Source organism: Balaenoptera ricei, chromosome 12 (assembly GCF_028023285.1).
Source record: "Balaenoptera ricei isolate mBalRic1 chromosome 12, mBalRic1.hap2, whole genome shotgun sequence".
Lineage (NCBI taxonomy): Eukaryota > Metazoa > Chordata > Mammalia > Artiodactyla > Balaenopteridae > Balaenoptera > Balaenoptera ricei.
Window position 1 is genome coordinate 57,679,572 of NC_082650.1, and position 21,939 is coordinate 57,701,510.

At 36.7% G+C, this 21,939-nt stretch overlaps 1 protein-coding gene across 6 annotated transcripts in view; it reads right to left on the reverse strand.

The window, feature by feature from the left end:
• GRIK2 (glutamate ionotropic receptor kainate type subunit 2) overlaps window positions 1–21,939 on the reverse strand; it is a 640,311-nt gene that overhangs the window by 273,366 nt on the left and 345,006 nt on the right. The window lies entirely within an intron of this gene.

Here is a 21,939-nt window from a genome sequence, read left to right on the forward strand (position 1 = left end):
TAGTGAAAGGCCTGCGCACCGCGATGAAGAGCGGTCCCCGCACCGCGATGAAGAGTGGCCCCCGCTTGCCGCAACTAGAGAAAGCCCTCGCACGAACCGAAGACCCAACGCAGCCAATCAATCAATCAATCAATCAATCAATAAATAAAGTAGCTAAAAAAAAAAAAAAAAAATAACCACTTCACAAGTGTAAAACACAGCAGTGTGACTTAAGAGCATTAGCCCCCTACCCTTTTCCTTTTCTCTTTTTGGCTGTTGTTATTAGATATCAGTAATAAAGAACATTTATATTTACTGTGTGCCAGGCACTGTCCTAAGTGCTTTTAGGTGTCACCCCACTTAATCCTCTCAACAACTCAGGAGCAGCAAATATGATGCTATTTGCCAGCCAAAGAACTGCTCAGAGACATGAAGTGACTTGAGAAGGATAAACCGGCCTGGAGAGCAGGGGTTTAACATGAGATCCTACTAGTCTGAGCCACTGTCTCATACCGCACAGCCACAGCAGATTTGGACTGGACTGGATCTGCTAAAAAGCTGCTGGGAATGCAGACTCCAACTTGGAATATAGAGACACTAAAACATACCTTCTCAATGAGGTGGGGAAGGGAGGACTTTGCCACATCACCCCCAGAGGGCAAAATTGGTTGTTGAGCTAGAACAAATGTGTTGCATTAACATTTCATAGGGTGAGCAATTAGCAAAACAATGTTTACAAAGGCTCCCTGGGGGTTGAGGACTGGTAATGAAAAAGAGAATCACTGCTCTAGAACATAAGCTTTAAGAGTCTCATTGTAGTTTGTTGGGTAGGACACAACTTACAGAAAATTATGGTAAGTTTTCAATGGAACAAGATAAATACGGCAAACTGTAGGTAAATTTACCAGGGCAGTGCAGGAGCCTGAAAAAGTTAAAGATGTTGATCAGAAGAAACACTGAGCAATAGCAATAGTGACGATTGTTCTCCCTTGGTTTCAGTAGTATCTGAGAAATACAAATTGTCTTTAATACATTTACCTGATTTTTAAAAAGATATATATGAAACTGAGTCCCCCTAAAACTGGGTTTCCCTGCTGAGTTTATGATTAACCTCTCTATCCAAAACTTTCTTTCTTTTCTGGTCCCACTCCTGTTCCCCTCAGGATTGAGAAGTAGCAAAGAAAAGGGGAGATTGAAACTAAGCAGGACACTGCAGGGCCCTCCTGGGTACAAAAGTCCCTCCTTGTCCCCTGTTTCTTGTTTGTAGAAAAAGGTTTCAGTCTCCTAGGCCTTCCTTGAGTTCCAAAGAGTAGACGCAAGCAGTTGCTAAGTGGGGATGTGAGGGAATGCAGAAACAATGAAAATGCAGTCAAGAAACAATAATTCAGTGATAAAACAGTATCTGAGTTCCTCCTCAAGGGATATACATAACAATCTGACACATATCTTTGAGTCGTTCTGCAGGATCTAAGACCCTCACTCAGGCAGAGGATGGTGACTACATGCTGAGCACAAGGATGTAGACCCCAGATTGGTTGGAACCAGAAGGTTGATGATTAAGATTGCTGAAACATCACTATCCTGTTACCTCACCACCAACCAATCAGAAGAAAGTCATGCACCCTGCAACCCTCACCCCAAATGTTGCCTTTAAAAACCCTTCCCTGAAAGCCACTGGGGACTTCAGGTCTTTTGAGCAAGAGCCGCCCATTCTCCTTCCTTGGCACCCTGCAATAAACACTATACTTTCCTTCACCGCAACCTGGTGTCAGCAGATTGGCTTTGCCATGTGGCATGTAAGCAGACCCAAGTTCAGCTTGGTTTTATATATATATATACACACATACATATAAAATATTTAAGGATATATATTTTATATATATATATTTATTCATAACATTTAAAACATGCTCTTATACCTACTATATCAGTTCTTCATAGAAAACTATGAAGTCAATTTTTACAATATGTATAATAGTCCCTTTTAAAGGAGGACACCCAGAGGTAAATTGATTTGACCAAGGTCCCCCAGCCAGTCAGTAACAGAACCTGAACTGGGATTTGCATGTGATACTCACAGCCCAGCGCTCTTTCATTTATCACAGTGTCAAAGTCTCTCTCATTCAGGATGCCAACAATTCCAAAACCCATTAAAATGGCTGACCTGCTTTAAGATAGATTAAATCATGTAATAAACAAAAATTAACAGAATGGTTTTAAATAAATATACCTTCCAACCACACACTGAGGGCCCCTGTGACTTATTGATCTTCCTGTTTCTCAGTGGCAGAAACAAGACAGCAAAATCAACCACATGCGATAGTGCGTTTGAAGTTATAAATGCTCTATTCAGTTGAGGAATTTGATATATTCAAAAAAACATCTTACTGTGACTGTGGAATTTTATAAATAGTCAAGAACCAGAAATAATTTTATCATATAAATAATATATCAGGCACTTGCCTTAATTGGCAATTTCATAGACAGGCTCTCAGTGAATGATAAGCATCTGTGAAAAGAGAAACAGGCCTTCATGTGTCTGTGCTCCATTTAGACCACTGTCCTTGACGAGAAACCTTTAGAGCTCTTGCCCCTGCTACCTCTCTTACCACAATGCCAGTTACTTTTACTTCACAGCACAGATCACCACTGATATTATGCTCTGTTTTCTATTGTCTATTTCTTCCGTCTAGAACAGTGGTTCTCTACAAGGGTGATTTTGCCACCCAGGGGACACTTGGCACTGTCCAGACATTTTTAGAAGGTGCTAGGGGCATCTATTGGGTAGAGTCCACGTATGCTGCTAAACATCTTACATAGCACAGGACAGCCCCCAACAACAAAGAATTATCTAGCCTAAATTGTCAACAGTGTCAACATCGAGAAACCCTGCTCTAGAATGTAACCCTGTGAGAACAGAGACTATCTCTTTTGCTTAATAAAATATTTACCACATGAATGAATGGACAGATGAATGAGTGAATGGTGCCAGCGTCTCAGAGGATAAAGAAGGTAGGGGGTCAACAGGCCGTGAAGATAGGGCAGGTAGGAAACTCAGAACAATTATCAGGGGAAAAATACAAAACTGAAATTTGTACTACATCATCAAAGCACAAATCCTAAAGACAGTAGGAAATTGCTCTGTTAACTTCTTAAGAATCTACTTCACATAACTTTATTGTATTTTGTCTGTAACGTTGTAGTAAGTTTCTAATTCCTCCACACAACTGTTTAATTCTGAGTTACACAGGAGAGGACTTGTCTGTTTCTTTTGACTAGAAGAAAAAAAAAAAAGTTCTACATCTCAATCTCTATCTTCTTAGACCTGATATTTCTGAGTAATCAATAATTCACTTACCTCTAAAGCTCATTTAATTATTCTCATCCTAAATATCTTATTGAAATTGGAAACTTTTCCTGATTTTAATAAATTCTGAAGTAGATTGATTTTTGCTCAACCTCTTCCATGGTTACACCACCCACTTCACATCTATAGCCAAAGTAGACCTACAGCCTACAAAGGCATTTTGCTAACAGATGCAAAAATTAACATAAAAGCAATAAAAGTTGAAACTCTTACTAAAACATAACCCAAACCTAGAGATCAAATGGAGTCATGGTTTCTGCACATTTTTCACCAGGATACTATTTTCTTCTAGACCCTGATATTTCTGAGATATTGTGTAAATGTTGATATATTGAACACAATAGGAACAAAGGACAACTGAGGGTGCCTCCCTCCTCTATCCATTAAATGCTGGTACCTTTTCATGACACCGAGCAGGGCCTTGTGGGGCTCCTGGGCACAAAAGCCTTTCTGTGTCCCCCATTTCTTGATTACAGGAAATAGTCTTCATTCAGCCTCCATGACCTTCCCTGAGTTCCAAAGGGCAAGTTCAAACAGTTGCTATTCAGGGAAGGGAGGGGATGCAGAGACAAGGGAGGAACAGTCAAGAAACAACAGTGCAGCCTTGGGGCAGGGTCCTGATTCCTCCTCAAGGATATACATAATAATATCTTTGAGCTGTTTTGCAGATACTGAAACCCCCACCAGGTGGGAGAAGCTAACTGTATGCTCCCCACAAGCACGTAGACCCCAGAATGGTTGGAACAGAAGGTTAATGATGCTGACTCCCACTTACCTCCCCACCAACCAATCAGAAGACTATCCGTGAGCTGATCACACCCTCTTTGAAGCATTACTGTAAGACTCCTCACAACCCCCTTCAGGTTGGGACGCACAGTTTTGAGGGCATTAGCCCGCTGTCGCCCCCTTTGTCTGGCAAAGCAATAAAGCTATTCTTTTCTACTTCATCCAAAACTCTGTCTCCTAGATTTAATTCATGTTGGGGTACAGAGGCCTGATTCGGATTCATTCATTAAATCCTCTATTCTTCTCTATCTCTACATTCTCTCACTAGGGACTCTCGGCCACTCACAATGAGTACGATCACCCCAGATTGCACATCTGGACATCAGACCTGGACCACTCAGATGTGGTCACCAGGCCCTCAAATTTCAGGTACCTAAAACTACAGTCATCATCTTCCCCCAGACTTCCTCCTTCCTTCATTTTCTCTGTCTTGGCAAATGGCACACCGTAAATACATTTGCTAAAACTGGAAACTTGGCAACTGTTGTTGACTTCCCCCTCTTATTGACACTCCACATCGTCAATCATCTCTCAGTATATTTCAGAACTTTCCACTCCTTCTCCAGGGAGACAACTTGAGACCAAGCCACAATTAGGAACTACAGTACTACCTCGCTCTCTACCTCACAAGAACCCCACCCCACCCCCTGATCTTTTTCTTTTAATCAGATTACTCTCCTTTTTAAAATCCTCCAAGGATTTACCATTATCCTTAGGACAAAGTCCAAATTCTTTAATGTGTCCTTCAAGGCCCTGTAGGATCTGCTCCAGCCTTTTTTCCCTTTTTCCCTCAGGATCTCTACATCTTGTCTCCCTGTGATGCATAATTTATGTGTCAAACTTGACTGGGCCACACAATGCCCAGATAGTTTGTCAAACATTATACCGGGTGTGTTTTTAGGGGTATTTGCAGATGGGATTAACATTTGAATTGGGTAGATTGAGTAAAGCATATTGCCCTCCCTAATGTGGGTGGCCCTCACCCAATCAGTTAGAATCCTGAATACAACAAAAAGGGTGACCCTCACAGGAGTAAGAGGAAATGCCTTCCTGACTACAGTAGCTGGGAGGGACATCAGTCTTTCCTTGCCTTTGGACTTGAACTGAAAGCTCAGCTCTTTGGGGGCTTGAGTCTGCAGGCTTTTGGACTGCCCACTGCAGATCCTGGGACATCTTGTCCTTCATAACACATGACGCAATTCCTTATAATAAATCTCTCTCTCTCTTTAGATAGATAGACAAATTCTGGCTGAATCTTGATTCTGTTTCTCTGGAGAACCCTAATACAGATTTTGGTACCGAGAGTAGGGTGCTGCTCTATCAAATCCTTAAATATGTGAAAGCAGCTTTGGAACTGGGTAATAAGTAGAGGCTGGAAGGGTTCTGAGATGTATACGAGAAATACGGATATTAAAGGGCAGTTCTGGTGAGGTCTCAGATGGAAATGAGGAAGGTGATCTTTTTAAAGTTATAAAGTGGCAAAGAACTTGGCTGAACTGTATTCTAGTGTTTTTTTTGGAAGGCAGAACTTGTGAGCAATAAAATTGGATATTTAGATTAGGCGATTTCTTTTTTTTTTTTTGTTAGCTGGAGCCTGAGGCCACTGGGTCTCTACCCAGCTGGGCCAGCCTGCTCTTGGCCGCAGGGCTCCACAGCCCGGGCAGCTGGAGGCACTGTAGCCCCACCCGCAGCAGCACTCCATCCCTCAGCTGCCTCCGGAAGAGGGAGAGGAGCAGGGCGGGGCCTGGGTCCTAAGGCTGGGGTTGTGGGCGTGGCTGGCGTGTGTGGCCTGGCGAGGCGGTGCTGCAGGAGCTGGGCGAGCAGCTGGAGCCACTACCCGGGGGAGGCGGCCCAGGGCTGCCGTGGCGCTGTGGGGCACCCCACGCTCTTCCTGGACGAGGGCCGTGTGGCTGACTGGGAGAAGCTAAGTTTGCTCCTACAGTTGGTGGAGCTGGGTATGAGGCTGTACTAAGGTTTGCCCCAGCGGGCCTCGTGGCTTAGCTCAGATGATTTCTGAGCAAAGTTTTGAAGCAGCAATTTAGTTCCTCCTGATAGCTTGCCGTAAAATGCAAAAGGAGAGATAAATTGAAGAAGAAATGGTTTAAAAAAGGAACCAGACCTTGAAGATGGGGAAAATTCTCTGTCTCCCCATATTGCAAAAAATGAGACAGCTTGTTCTGAAGAGAACACTTAAAAGGTGTGGCTGGGGCTTCCCTGGTGGTGCAGTGGTTGAGAATCTGCCTGCCAATGCAGGGGACACGGGTTCGAGCCCTGGTCTGGGAAGATCCCACATGCCACGGAGCAACTGGGCCCGTGAGCCACAACTACTGAGCCTGCGCGTCTGGAGCCTATGCTCCGCAACAGGAGAGGCCGCGATAGTGAGAGGCCCGCGCACCGCGATGAAGAGTGGCCCCCGCTTGCCGCAACTAGAGAAAGCCCTCGCGCAGAGGCTAAGACCCAACACAGCCAAAAATAAATAAATAAATTAAAAAAAAAACAGGTGTGGCTGAACAACCATTTGATGAAGAGGTCATGAGTGTGACTGATGGATTTTACCAGCCATCTCAGCAGAAGCCAGGAATAAAGATTATAAAGATTATACCAGCAAAGACACTGCCAGTTTGAACTAAAGGGGACAGAGAACACAAGACAGAATGGATTCTACAGGACTAGACCATAGAGTTATGTGGTTACTAATGAGTGCTATTCTTCAAGAAAAGGAAAGAATGTTCCCAAGTGCAATTCAGAGATCATCAGGGCTGCTTCTTTAGTTCCAAATGGTGGGACCATAACCTCATTGTCACCAGGCTAGAGGGCCTCCACCTGGAGCCTTGATTGGGAACAGGACACCCATGCGGCAGAGGCATAAAAGAAATAAGGATTTATGGAAAACACACTTTGGAAATTAGTTATTTCTATAGGAATATAGCTTCACGGTGAAACACAGTTAAAAACAAATATTTGCCTAAGTCAATAAAAGTTTTAAAATTGGTAAACAGTAGTTATTTCAATCAATTCTGAAATGTAATGAAACAGCTCTTTGAACAATTTACTTTTATGGAATAGTAGCAGCCATTACTTTGGACATGGAATTATTAACATTTTAATTGCTAATCACATTCACAAAGGGAATTGATGACAAAATGCTACATTCATTTATTAACTAAATATTTATTGAGCACCTACTATGTGACTTGCATTGTGTTAGGTGCTGAAGACAAGATGAGAGAAACCGATAATGTATCCATGTTCATGGAGTTTATAGTCCAGTGGAGAATGTAAACAATTATCAAGTAATCTAACTTGGATATAATTAGATGCTACAATCAGGGCTAAGAGGAAAAGTCAAGTCAAAAGTTAAGGAAAAGGCAACTGTATAAGGAAAATTGATCTAGATTGAGATGTCAGAGATGATGTGACCTCAGGAAGTAGTTGGCTAAGCTAAGAATGTGAGCCAACATTAGGTAAGAGAAGAGACTTTAACAGCTGGAAGACAAACAGGACAAAAGCAAAGAAGGAGGTGGAGAATAGAAGAAGGAGGGTCTGCGGAGGTCAGATGGAGTAGAGCCTGGTAGATCTCAGTATGGGAGGTAACTGAAGAGTTTTCAGGAGGGACATGAAAGTCCAGATTTGCTTGACTTTTTTAAAAGAATCATTTAAGAGATATGTTTGCATTTAGACATGCTTCTTTCCAAAATAGATAAACAGATGTTATATTCTAATCAGAATTCCATTATAAAGATAATGAAAACACAAAGGCAGAGTATGAATATTTTCAGTTCTCCATAATATTTAATTTTTTGGACTTGGAAGAAATTCCATAGAGCATTATTTGAATTGAAGTTAAAAGAAATTGAACCAGAGAATAAATACATATGTGTAGATGCTGTATGGATACAAAACCAGACACTTTATAGTATCTTTAAAATTTTACTTAAAAACAATCAAGTATCTATTGAAAAGTGAAAAAACAAGATGATAATCATCTAATGCAATCTCAATAGAATGATAGTTCCTAAAAGTAGAGCCTAATTAATTAAATTATACCATTTCCTCTACTTCAAAACAGACCCTCTAATTCTACCATTAATCAAACCTTTACACATTTCTTTTTAAGATCCAAACAGGAGGTTAGTTTGTTTCACCCATAAAAGAAAGAAAATATATCATCCCAGAGGACTAGATCAATTGATTAGACTATGTGAAATGTTAAGTTCTATGTAAAAGGAATAACCAAAATATAAAGCAATGATCACACTAGGAAAACAAATTTGTGTGTGTCTCCGTGTGTGTACAAACACCAAGAACTGAAAAATGTGTTATATAATAATTTGTGTAGTCAAGGTTTCTATCTTTTGTAATGTTCATGATATGCTGCTCACTACTCATTTGAAGACGATGCAATGAGTATTATTATGGTTCTCTAGGTTCTTGATGTTACTATTTGAGAGAAAACATCTGTAATTCAAAGGAAAATGATGTATCGTTTACCACACTCTTGACCTTCGCAGGTCAAGATTATAATAAGTCTATGGAAGATAGTTTAACTCTGCATGTTATAGGTACCTAACAGATGTACAAATTCTGTGTTGTCTGGTAGAGGATTCATTTGACTTCCCCCCCACTTCCTTGTAGAAAACCAGTTTTGCCTCTGTTTGTATATTCCTGGCCTACAATTGTGTCTGTTCTTTGGATTCTCTTTTTAACTGGTTTTAATATCTGCCTGGTTCCCTTGCAAGTTAAATAAAATATTTAACAGGTGTTCGTTTTTACATTTGTGTGAGAATCATGATTTTTACCTTTTTATTTGAATACTGTTATCTATTCTGTGGCTTATAAAAAGGTGAGTTTAAGTTCTTTTCTACCAAACTCCCTAAAAGAAACCCTAAGTGAGGATGTTTCTGTCATGTGTCGTCTACCCAGTTTTTCATTCTAAATTTACACTGTGTTTAAAATTTGCATTTACAATTGACTTTGAAATTGCTCATGAGTCGTATCATTGTGTCTACCTTGTTTTCCCGAGTATGGTTAACTTGGGCAGAGACTTTGTATACATTTTCTTCTCACTCCTTCCTTAAATTCAAAGAGATTTTCCTGGTAGTCCCCTCTCTAGCACTCACCAGAAAAGCTAGTCAGTAATGGAGGGCAGGGATGAGAAACAAGTAAAGGAAGCAAAACAGTTATTTCGGCAACCAGGTTAGGGTGGGAATTGTCTATTTATAAGAGAATCACAATTCACTTTTAGTTTAAATCCATTCCTTCCTTAAGATGTGTCATGCTCTCTTCACTGCTGGGATAATTTCTAAGACTTGTTAGCTACACAGACTAAAACTGCATAGAAATACTTGAAGATTTGGCTTGTAAAAAATGCTGAAGAACTATGAATAGTAATTAATCATCTGCTTTGCATTTCAAAGAAGTGATAAGACATGATAACACTTTGAAGAGGAACATTCAAATAAATTGCAGTATGTGAGGAGCATAGTTTACTAACACTTCAGACTCAAACAGCTCTTTCCCCCCCCTCTTTCCCTCACTCTTTTTAATATTAACTTCCCATCCTATTCTCTCAAGTCTTGATTGATCCTCTCATTTTTTGCTTCTTCCATAATTCTTTCCCCTCTGTGGACTGTTTTTCTCTCCCTTTTTCTTGCTGTTCCTCCTCTTATTTTTTTCTTTCTCTCCCTGTTTTTCTCCTCTCACTTCTCATTTTCACTTGTTTCTTTTCTTGCTTCAGACTCATATTAAGAATGGAGGGAAAAAATAATGGGGCAAAAGGCAACTGGAACACAACAATTGCACATATTAATTGCACATTAATAACAACTATTTTATAATAACTTTTTTTTTCTTGGGTGGTTAAAAAGTATACCTTTCAGTACTTTTTTTTTTTTTAATGTTAGTAGTCCCTGTGGGAAAAGAAAGAATGCAACATAAACACCTGGTGAGGAGGTAAATAGACTACCATCAAGACCAAATGACCTTAAACCCATGAGGCCACCTCTGGCTGCCTGAGAAGATAGGGTTGGAGCAGGTTTTATATTATGTATTATTATATATATATATATATATATATGTCTCAATCTCATTCTTACATACTTGTTAAATATGTTTTAACATGTTGAATTTTACTTCCATGTGACTCTGTTGATTTCTTCTGCTCTTTAGAGATCAGTTCTCAATAGAGACTTCTTCACTGCCTCACATTTACATGTGATACAGTGTATCAGCATATCGAGATTCTGCAGAAGCAAATAAGTTGTTCTTTTTAATGAAATGAAAAAGAAACTAATAAAAGACTGACTAGTTTATCCTTAGCTATTATTAGGATAGCCTCTAACTGACATTTCACTTATTGAAATTTATGGATCTAAAAAAACCTAAGGTTATTTACAAATAACTTGCAAATAATTATGCAGATATTTATTCAATAGTCAACTAATCACAGTTCATATAGCTCATCACTTCTGACAGTAGAATTATAATATAGATAATGCTGGTCCTCTTCAAAGGTTTTTTCAATACCATAAGTATTATATTAAAAGTAAAATGACTATATATTTCAAAACTCTATTTCTAAACAAATGTCATTGGATAAAACTATTTTTACAATACGAAAAACAGAACAGACAATCGCATCAAAACTATGCTTCAATGATTGATCTTTTATGTATGAGAAAGATCAGAATTGCTTTCTTCTCTTTTCACAATCCTATTTCAGTGACTGGTAAAATCAGTAGCTCAGGATCTGACAAATAGTGTATCTCCATTTTTCAATTCTTTGAAATGATAATCAACAAATAACATTATAGTTAGTGAATAAAGACATTTATTAAGGTGAAATATAATACATCTAGAAAAGTCTGTAAAACAGGAAATCGATTCCTATATGTGTACTATCCAATCTACTTGGATAAAATAACAACGTAAGTTCTATAATTTTATAATTAGTATGCTCTATGCATACTCCATGGAACAATTAGCCATTTTAACTCTTTCAAAACAATAAAATTAATATCTAAGAAAGGATTTGTATAATTCTGTGGGAGTATGTGTGCATGTGTGTATGTATGTGTAGATAGATAGAAAAATTAGAAAACTGGGGAAGAACATACTTCTTTAATTAAATGTATAATCATGGATGCTGATCTATGTTACTGATGCTAAATGGTTTCCACTTTAATGAGTCATTTTAAATGAAATGGTTGCCTGCAATTAGACATCTGCAATCCAAGGAAAGCAAGCCAACTCTGTAGTCTGGCTGCCAGAATTACAGTGCATTCCTCAGCAGGACAATGAAGAGAAAGAATAATTGTAATGATAACATATACATCTTTAATGTTCTGTGGTTGAAAGAGTGTGCAAAACAAGGCTTCTTAATATATTTAATTGCTAACTGTTAATAAAGGGCTGTCACAAAAGAGTTGCTTTTAATGTATCCATATTCCATTAGCAGTATTACTACCCAATAGTTACGAAGTAACTATTTTAACAGCGGAACCTGCCAAGAAAGAAAGGGTAACGGACTCTTACATTTTATGAGCCTCAGCTATTTGTTTAGGATCACAAGTAAGGGATCAGATATGTTATGATGTTACTGATTGAAGACAAGGAAAACATCCCTTAAAATATTTGGATAAATATCAACAGAGTTGTATTTGTCATAGATAACTGAGTCAGTTAAGGCAACACATCCATCTTAATAGCATTAACAATATTGAGTGATTACTGGATGTGTTGTTAGCCCCATGTTATAAATGAGGGAACCTAGACCTAAGTGGATTGAGTAATTTATCCAAGTCCACACAGCTACTACACATCAATGGTAGTCAGAATTTAAACCCAGGTCTGACTTTCTTTAAAGCGCATGCTCTCAACCACTCTATTAACTTAGTTAACTTAATTTCATTTTCTTTTTTAAAAGAATGCCTGGTGCCAGAGATGTGGATGAAGATCTTTGCTGTGCCATTTCATTGCATGATTTGGGTAAGTAGTTTCCCTATCTAAGCCTCAGTTTCCTCATGTATCAAATAAAAATACAAATATTTATAATGTAGAGTTGTTTACACAATTTGATGAAATAAGGTTCATTTGTGTCTAGCACATAGTATGTCTGATCTATTATTATTACTGATCTATTATTATAGATGGTCTGATCTATTATTATTACTTAATCGATGACAGTTATCTGACTCACATCATTTAATTCTTATACCTGCCATGACTGTGATAAATTACTAAAAATAATTTCAAATATCTTTGTTTGGCTTTCAGATTAGATACTGTTTTTATGATCTTGATGAAATAATTTATTGAAATTATTTTTAAAACTAATTTGGCTGCATTTGGGCAAGCACCATTTGGCAATTTATTCACAACTGTCTACACATGGGTCATTTTATCATTTTTGCTTTAGATATTAGTTTGTATATAGTTCTCACCTCTAAAACACACATACACACACACATGCACATACACATACACACACGCTTCATGTGCACATAGATAACGCTCAATTATTTACAGGCCATGACTTTGCTTTGTATTTCTAAGCCCTCAGTTCTAGGGGTGGAGCCACAGGGCTCTTTTCTCTATTAGTATCTCACTTCACACTCTTACCTCCTCTCTAGTGGTGTGTATTTTGTATTCTCTGCACAGCTCAATGAGAAATGGACTGGGCCCTCATTATAGTACAGTCACAAGGAACAGCTCTGAAACCGAGCTTTCAAATAGCTTCACTTTCCCCCAGAAAAGTAAAAATCAGCCAGACAAATCATTAAAAGATAAACAGAGTTGAAAGAGAGTGTGCAACAAGTGATGTGCCTATTGTGTACTGGTCTAGTGAGCAAAGACAGCTGAGAGGTGGGAAGCTGGACCAGAAGCAAAGGAGAGCCAGGCCAAGCCACCCACATGGAATCTTCACAGACTCACTTTCTTGATAAGGTTTTTACGTACTCCAAGAATATCAGACGTGCCAGTACTGGGCTTTATTCTTTAAAGTATCAAATACCCTGTACTATTTTCTACTACCTGTGCATTATTTGGGATAGTATTACTTGAAATATGAAATAATATCTATTTTTCTATGTTTTTTTCCCTTAAAGGGTTGCCTGTTTCTGTGTATCAATTTAAAGAGCATGTAAATCAGAATTAGTTGTCCCATAGTGTTAAATAAGGCATATTTGGGAGAATTCATGTATTCACTTGTTATATAGCTTATTGTCATATTTAAGTAATTGTATACATCTGAATGAATTCATTAAAATGTTTATATTTTACCCTATACAAGATAATATTTAATCTGAGAAATATAAAATGTCAGATACTAAAATCAAAAAGAAAAACACAGTTTAAAGTAAGTATTGTTAAACATTAATATCTGTGATTCTTTCAAGCAGATAGTAAGTTTCTGGCTAGGTAAGCTGGCAGGCAGGCCAGTAAACATAACAAATTCAAAATATAAAATTAATTTGTCTCCTTTTCTGACTTGGTTCCTATGTTGTAGAAATATTATAAAAAATAAAATTATTAACAAGTACAGGTTTTCATTTCAAAAAAACAAACTCACTGTTTAGTATCTATATTCTTTTAGTTTTTAAAATATGTAATAGACATACAATTTGACCAAGGAGAAGACAGTTTTGCACATAAAATGCTAAAAATAAATAGCACTCAAATAATTTTATAGGCTCTATATGTATGTTGCATGCAATCATTACTTGAAATTTCTGACTATATGGTACTTTTGATATATGTTCTAATTTCCACCAATATACATTCTTAGCTCCGTTTGTAGGTACTCCAGTCATCAACGTAACTGTTGTAGGTATGGTTCCTGTCAAGGCAAATGATTATGAATGTTTATGCTCCTTGCTGTCACACTTGATTCCTGTTTGTATGCATATCTGAATCACAAGTTTATTATCAAGACATAGCTATAACCAATTCACGAGGATATTATGCATTCAAGTTTTCTCTAAGCATTTAAAAAATGTAGCAGTTAGATTATCGATTCATTTTAGTACCTTTCATTAGCTTCTAGAAAATCACTGCTATAATCTTCTGAATCAACAGACACTATCTTTGCACTAGCAAGCCTTGATTTTCTATTAAATGTAGAGGCTAACCAAGCATAACCACTTTTAATGAGGATTAGATCTTTTCTCTGGACACTGTTTGCATAAGAGGTTATCCAACACACAAGGATTATTCTTCAAATCCTCCTACGAAGAGAAAATTACAATAATTATCTAAGGCATATCTTAGTGTTGTCTTAAAAATCCTGAAAAACTAATGGCTGCATTTAAAATTGACAGGTTCACTTTAAGATTTAGCTCTATTAATCAAATTCACATAAAAGCATTGCTACAAATAAACCCCAGTGAGAACTGGTTATGTAAGCATCTTGTAATTGACATGAAAACCAAAAGCAAATATCATTTACTTTAAGAATGTCTGGAATAAATTTTGCTTTTTGGGTTGGATAATCAGGTGAGCACAATATATCACGCTGAAAAATATAAAAATCAAAACAGTCTTTAGACTGTCAGTGACCAGTGCAAAGTGATGTTCTCTTGAATTATGATCAGAGACCTGGGGGCCTTACAAATACTGAAGATGAAAATTGTACATTTAAGAAATAATGATATAGCTAAGGTAAACATGCATTAAAGCCAAAATTAATCATTGACTCATGATTATACTACCTGTACAGCAACATAAAAATATATCTTTTCTCAGATGATTTACTCATGAATATTACAAAAAAGTCTTCTGAACAGAAATAAGTAAAAATAATCAGTGTGTCTATTGTCCCATAGATGTACAAGGCAAATTCAGATAAAGTATCACTTCCTAGTTCAGTTTTCTGAGAAACATCTTCTATTATAAGTCAATGTCAGTTCAGATTCAGTAGAGGTGATTTAGATAAAATATTTCAGAAATCGCAATAGTGATTTAACATTTTATGGAATCCCACAGAACTAAAACTAGACAACCTTCAAAACGTGGGCCAATCAACGACTCAAATGTTCTTCCTAATGGTGTTTCTTTTGGGAAATCCCACTCTGAGAAAAGGTCAGACAAAAGGAAATAAATCAATAACTGCTGAAGTTCACTTTGAAGGACCACATATTTTGGGTATAAGAGCAGCAATTTAATATATGAATGATTATTATCTGTGAAAAGCCATAAGCCTGGGTCACTGTCTCAAAGTACACATCAGATACATTGAATTTACAATGTAAAGGTGAAAAAACTTTTATGGAGTTTAATGCTGGTAGAGATGGGAGCATAGCAGATACACTAATATACAGAGAATAAGAAAATGAAGACAGAAAAGGCATGCCCAAATCACAGGAGTTCCTCAATGAGATTATCTGTAGGATAAGAAAACGTCAGAGTAGAGAGAAAGGGGTGACTGCTTATCATTTCAGCCCACAAATCTCCCACTCTCTGAGCTCTTATAGTAATCGGCCACAACACTTAATCTGTCACTTCATTAGGTATTGTCTTAACAACTTGAAGTAATTCTTCTCTCGCCAACTAGGTATCAATTTCCAAATATAGGAATTATGTCTTGAACATCCGTCATTAATGCCTTCTCACCTAGCCAAATGCACCCATGCATTTTATGTACCCAATAAATCCATTCTGCCTGGTGAATAAAGACTATACCTACGACAAGGGTGACCACATAATTTATCATCCAAACTGAGGCATTTTAGAGAATGGTAGGGAGCATTATTAACTATTGTACTATAACTACCAGGAATGGCCAGGACACAACAGAATGTATGACTACTCAACCTAAGGTAAATATGGCCACACTACAACTTCATTGAGGGTTACTATAAAGAAAATGTAAATGGGACAATAGCTAGTGACCTATCTAAAGGGTACATATGCTTTCAACTTTTTGTTTTTTTTCTTTCCTTTATAAGGGGCCATGCCATCCTCAACTTCAGTGGGAATGTAATCTTCCAGTGATAGGACATTTTTCTCTACTGAATGACATCTTTAAACTGATTAAACATGGCATCGATTCTTCCACCCCTAGAACATATTAAGCACTAAGTGATTCTAGAATTGCTTTTAAGCTGTTCCAATTTTCTCCAAGTTGACATTGGCTCAGACCTGGCATTTCTCAAGAGGATCAAAATATTTTAAATGAGTTTTTGCAACAGATATGGTAATGATCTTTATGATTGTTGTAGGTTTATTCCAAGCATTTAAGCCTGAAACAATTATTGGAATTAAAAATGCTAATTTAACAGAAAGTAAGAGCATACTCATTTCTATTTTAAAAAAGCAAAGACTAAATTGTAAGTTGTTTTAAGTCAATAATTACCATGTCCTTGGAAAATTACAAATAAATGATACAGGTATTTGAAATGTAATTCAGAAAGTCTTTTATTTTTTATATTTGTGAGCATTTATACCTATTATATGTAGTTTTTACCAATTACACTCATTGGCTCTGATCACACAAATATGTACGTGTAATGCTGTATATATATATATATATTTTTTTTTTTTTAAATAGATCTTTATTGGAGTATAATTGCTTCACAATACTGTTAGTTTGTGTTGTACAACAAAGTGAATCATCCATATGCATACATATATCCCCATATCTCCTCCCTCTTCAGCCTCCCTCCCACCCTCCCTATCCCACCTCTCTAGGTCATCGCAAAGCACTGAGCTGAAGGTAATTTATAGGATTAATTTTAAAGTAAACATTCACTACTTTATTCACTTCTGTCCTGTTTTAACCAATTTGTCTTTCTCCATTTTACTTTTTTAAATTTTATTTAACTATAGATGATTTACAATATTGTATTAGTTTCTGATATACAGCTTCAGATTCTTTTCCACCATAGTTTATTACAAGATATTGAATATAGTTCCTTGCGCTATATAATAAATCCTTGTTGTTATCTAATTTTATATACAGTGGTGTGTATCTGTTAATCCTATACTCCTAATTTATCCCTCCCCCTCCCCTTGGCTTTCTCCTTTTAATTTCACTATAACCATCTCCTCTCAAATCAAACCAGTTTTCTAACATTCAGAGTTTTGTCTTTAGTGTTTTAAGTCAAAGATTTACTTAAAATATGACACATTAACTCATTTCCCACACATATACAGCCAACTGGGCAAAGTAGTAAAAGCAGAAAAGGAATGATGTTGAGAAAGGAGAGACAATACAATCAGTGCTATCAGAAAGTATTTAAAATATATCAGTGGTTATATAGACACATTTAGTAACTCTGTACGATATGAAATAAGAAAAAGACAGCAAGAAGAGTTAAAGGAGAAAGACTTTATAATAACATATAGTAAAATTCTCTGTGGATATTTTCTTCATAAGATATTAAATTCAGTTAGGAAGGAAGAAATTTAACTTCTCCACTTAGCTCTCTTATATTGCTCAACAGCAATGTCATATTTTAAATTTATATCTATTTATTATTTGTTATAGAAGTACTGTTGAGTTGCTCACGTTTCACTGGATTTTACTTACTAATTATTCACTTAACTAGCGTACTGTTCAGCTTCCTCAGCTGTAAAAAAGAAGGTGGTCACACCAATTGATCACTAAGGTTTTGTTCAACTCTAGGATTATGATCCTGTAACTATAGATATTACAGTGTAGTACAAGTACCCACAGCCATGGACACAGGCAGCTGCTAGATATCCCTGACATAAATACATTTTCAAGTTTCTGGTAACTGGCTTGCTCAGAAAATGTTGCTGGGCATTTTGCAATCTATTCTTATTTTTGAGATTTCTAAAACAATTTTCTATCTTAGATGCTACAGCGGAAAATTTTGTCATTTTGCCGATATGACTCATAGTTGAGTTCTATTATGTCTAGAACAGAATGATAAACACTGTCTCTTATTTGTGTGTATATGAAAATTTTACTTTTGCAGTTTACATAGATTTAGTTTCCGTGAAACAATAGACTTGTAAAGAAAAAGATAAATGTTGAACATGAGTCATTTCTTTATCAGTCTTGGCTGTCCTATCCTCTGTATTTGAAGATGACACTACTGACCCCACTCAAAATAGTGCATTTATTTGAGTTATTTTTTCTAAAAGTGACTATGAATTTTAACTACCCACCCACACTTTCTGTCTCACCTATAGCCAGGCATGACCAAGTGCATCTTTCTATAAGGTATTTGGTAACAGGATACAGTTTCTGGATATGATGTTTTTAAAATGGTCAAGGTGTATATACCCCTGAGTGAGAAGGCCTGGCCCCTTAAAAGAAGAGCTGGCTGTAAAAATGACTGCCTCCCCAAATTATTCTGTACTGATCCCATTTTACATCGCTAGCTCTCACATCTTATCTATTCTCTACTGTCGGCTTTGGCCCCATACTTTCTTGGTATCCGACTCTGATGCCACCATCCTACTTATTTCCTTGAATCAGGAATTAGGAACCTCCCTCCTCCCCACCATCTTGTCTCGAAGCATTTCATTCCTTTGGTCCTCAATTTGCCTAACAATAAATTCCAAAAGTGGCTTTTACAGTTGGCATCAATTCCACTATGCACATAGTCCAGGTGAGCTACTTGGCTGAGGAGGAGGTGAAGTACTATAAAATGGAACTAAAAACAAACTTTGAATCACTGGCCTTGTACTCATTAATACCATATGTAAATTCAACAGGTATGAATTGTTATCCCGTCTATTCACTTTATTCATACAAACAACATTATCAGTAATAAAAATGGTGAAAGGCATATAAACACAACCAGGTGAAACACAGTCAAATGCATAGCTTGTACTTAGATCTGAAAGTAAAAAGAAGATGGAAAAAAACAGGCAGAATTAGCACATTACAAATATAACACTCTAAAGTTGAAATAAAATTTATTTTTAAAATGGACGAGATAATAGAAAGATCTATTAGATATAGGTCCTAGTCTACTTCTATTACAGATAAACAGTAAAATCTTGAGGTAGTTACTAATCTCCTCATACCATAGATGTCTTCTATTTAAAAGCGGAACGCTACTAATTACTATATTTTTCAGAAATATCCAACATGTAGATGTAAATGATAATAACACCAACAACTATAACATCATCATATTTATTCCTTACTACTAGTACTTTTAAAAAAGTAAAAAACATTACTGACCCCTCCTGTTAATGAATATACTGAGCCAGAGATGGATTCAAATAATATTTTTCGAGATTACCTAGATTTAACTCTTGTGAAAAAATAAATCTGAAGAAAATAGTGAGTGAAAGTATTGAGTTCCTTGAAAAGCATACAACGTAATATTGGATTTTCTTTAAGGCTAGTAAAATAGATGAAAAATGAATGTTTTGTATTAGCCCATATATACGTTGCATATAAAAATGTCAATTCCATAGCGGGTTACAAAAAAGTTAAAGGCATAAAATGCAAATAATGGAAAGGCCAGTGCAAAGAGGTATAATTTATAAGAAGAGGATAAGGACAACTGAAATGTAGAATAAATTATTGGGTAAAGGAGAAGAGAACATGCAACAAAAATAATAGTTTATTTCTGTGAAGTTGTTGCTGTAAAACCTACCTTTTAAAATGAAAAAATAAAAAAGAGACATTCACATGTTTGGGCAGCAAAAAGTGAAGCAACAACCAGCAAACTAAATTGTCCTGAGTACCTACAGATTGAAAGTAACATCCTGGTTTAAGAAATGGCAACATTATTAAAAATTTCTCATCCTGAAAAATAAATGGACATATTAGATACAACTGGCTTAACCAAATGGTTAATTCCAACCTTTCAATTTTGCTAGTAAACTGGGAAATTACAAGATTGCTTACTGATCAACTTCCTAAGTCTTGGCATGAGTAGTATTTTTAAAGTGAAGCAACCAATTCATCTCCGACATAAGAAATACAAATGCTGGGGGGGTTCCCTGGTGGCGCAGCGGTTGAGAATCTGCCTGCCAATGCAGGGGACACGGGTTCGAGCCCTGGTCTGGGAAGATCCCACATGCCGCGGAGCAACTAGGCCCGTGAGCCACAACTACTGAGCCTGCGCGTCTGCAGCCTGTGCTCCGCAACAAGAGAGGCCGCGACAGTGAGAGGCCCGCGCACCGCGATGGAGTGGCCCCCCGCTCACCACAACTAGAGAAAGCCCTCGCACAGAAACGAAGACCCAACACAGCCAAAAATAAATAAATAAATTAATTAATTAAAAAAAAAAAAAGAAATACAAATGCTAAGATTCAGCCTTTAAAGATTTTGTAATATAATCTGAAAATAATTCTTAATATGACGCTATTTTATCTAGCAGCAAAGCAAGATAAAAGTTTTGCATTTTAATTATTTTTTACTTGTGTGCAAACAGAGTTCAACACACATGTTTTTTCTCCTTCTTTTAAAGTTGTTTTACTAGAAGGCCATTTGAAGATTGATTTTTCCATATCTAAGCAAAGCTTAGATGACCGAATTATTACTTATTATTTTCAAAAGTATATAAAAATAGATATGCTATGAGGAAAATGATAGTAGTAAATAAATACAAAGAGTCTAGCATGTTTTGGCAGGAGAAATATCGATACAATGGCCCAAGGTACTTTCAAGACCTAGGGCAGAAACACCAGGAATTATTAATAGATGATGCTTCAACTGTACATTTTAATTTAAATCTAAATTAAGCAAAATTCTCTTAGCTGAATAGAATATCTGTTGAATAAGATACAAATTAACTGCTATGCTTAAACAAATGATGAAATAAGATATTCAGGTATATTCAACCTATATACTATGTGAATATAGAACATATAGAAGATAAGAGAAAAATAATGGGAAAATGTTTTCAATGGGAAAATGACAATGAAACTGACAAAGAAATGAAATTTTCTATGAAAATTTGTATATTTCATATACAAATGGCAGTTTGAGTTGACAAACATCAACTCTCTAAGGGTGTCAGCCTAGGCCTGTCTCATAATGACATTGGGAACACATTCAGTATACAGTACCCTTTCCTGCTACAGTTCCACAGAGGATGAGTGACCCAGGTGGCAGCGGGGAGGGGTAGAGAAGAAAAAAGAAAATCATCTTGAGCTACAATAATTATTCAACAGGAACAAAAACAAAACAAAAATAACTTTCTTAAAACAAATCATTGAATTAATTGCATTTATCTTTAATGCAAGACAGTCTTTCATTCTTTCTTTTCTTCTTTCTTTCTGGACACATATGAGCTCAAAAATATCATAACAACTTGTGCTTCTTTGTGAAATGAAAATAAAGAGCAGCGCCATAATCACAGTGGCTCTAGAAGGAGAGTCAATGGACTAGTAAATGGGAAAATCATCTGTTTTTCAGATTTTACTTTACCACCATTACATTCCTCCAGTGAGCTGTTATCTGGTAGAGGGGGTCTTAATCACCTCCTATGCTGGCAGAAAACCTCCATGCATTTAGTACAGCTATTCATATTATAATGTGCTATCACCTCCACGCAAAAATTCCAACTAAAATATACGCTTTCCCAGCACAGCACTGCCATTAGTGCATCTAACTTCCCACTGAACTCCAAAGGCTTAATGTTATTCTGTTCCAGCCTATTGAAGGCTCATTATTTTATCTGGGCTACTTGATGGTTCACAGTTACTTAGTTAATTTCTCCCCATTTCTTTCTCCTGTTGGGTGTTAGTCCCTTGGTGTAAGACATACACAGGCATAAGTAAATGATATAAAATCAAATATTACCACTAGGTCATGTATATGTTTGGCTAGCAGTGAAAATATATTTTGTTAACAACTCCTCTGCTCTGGCTGCTAT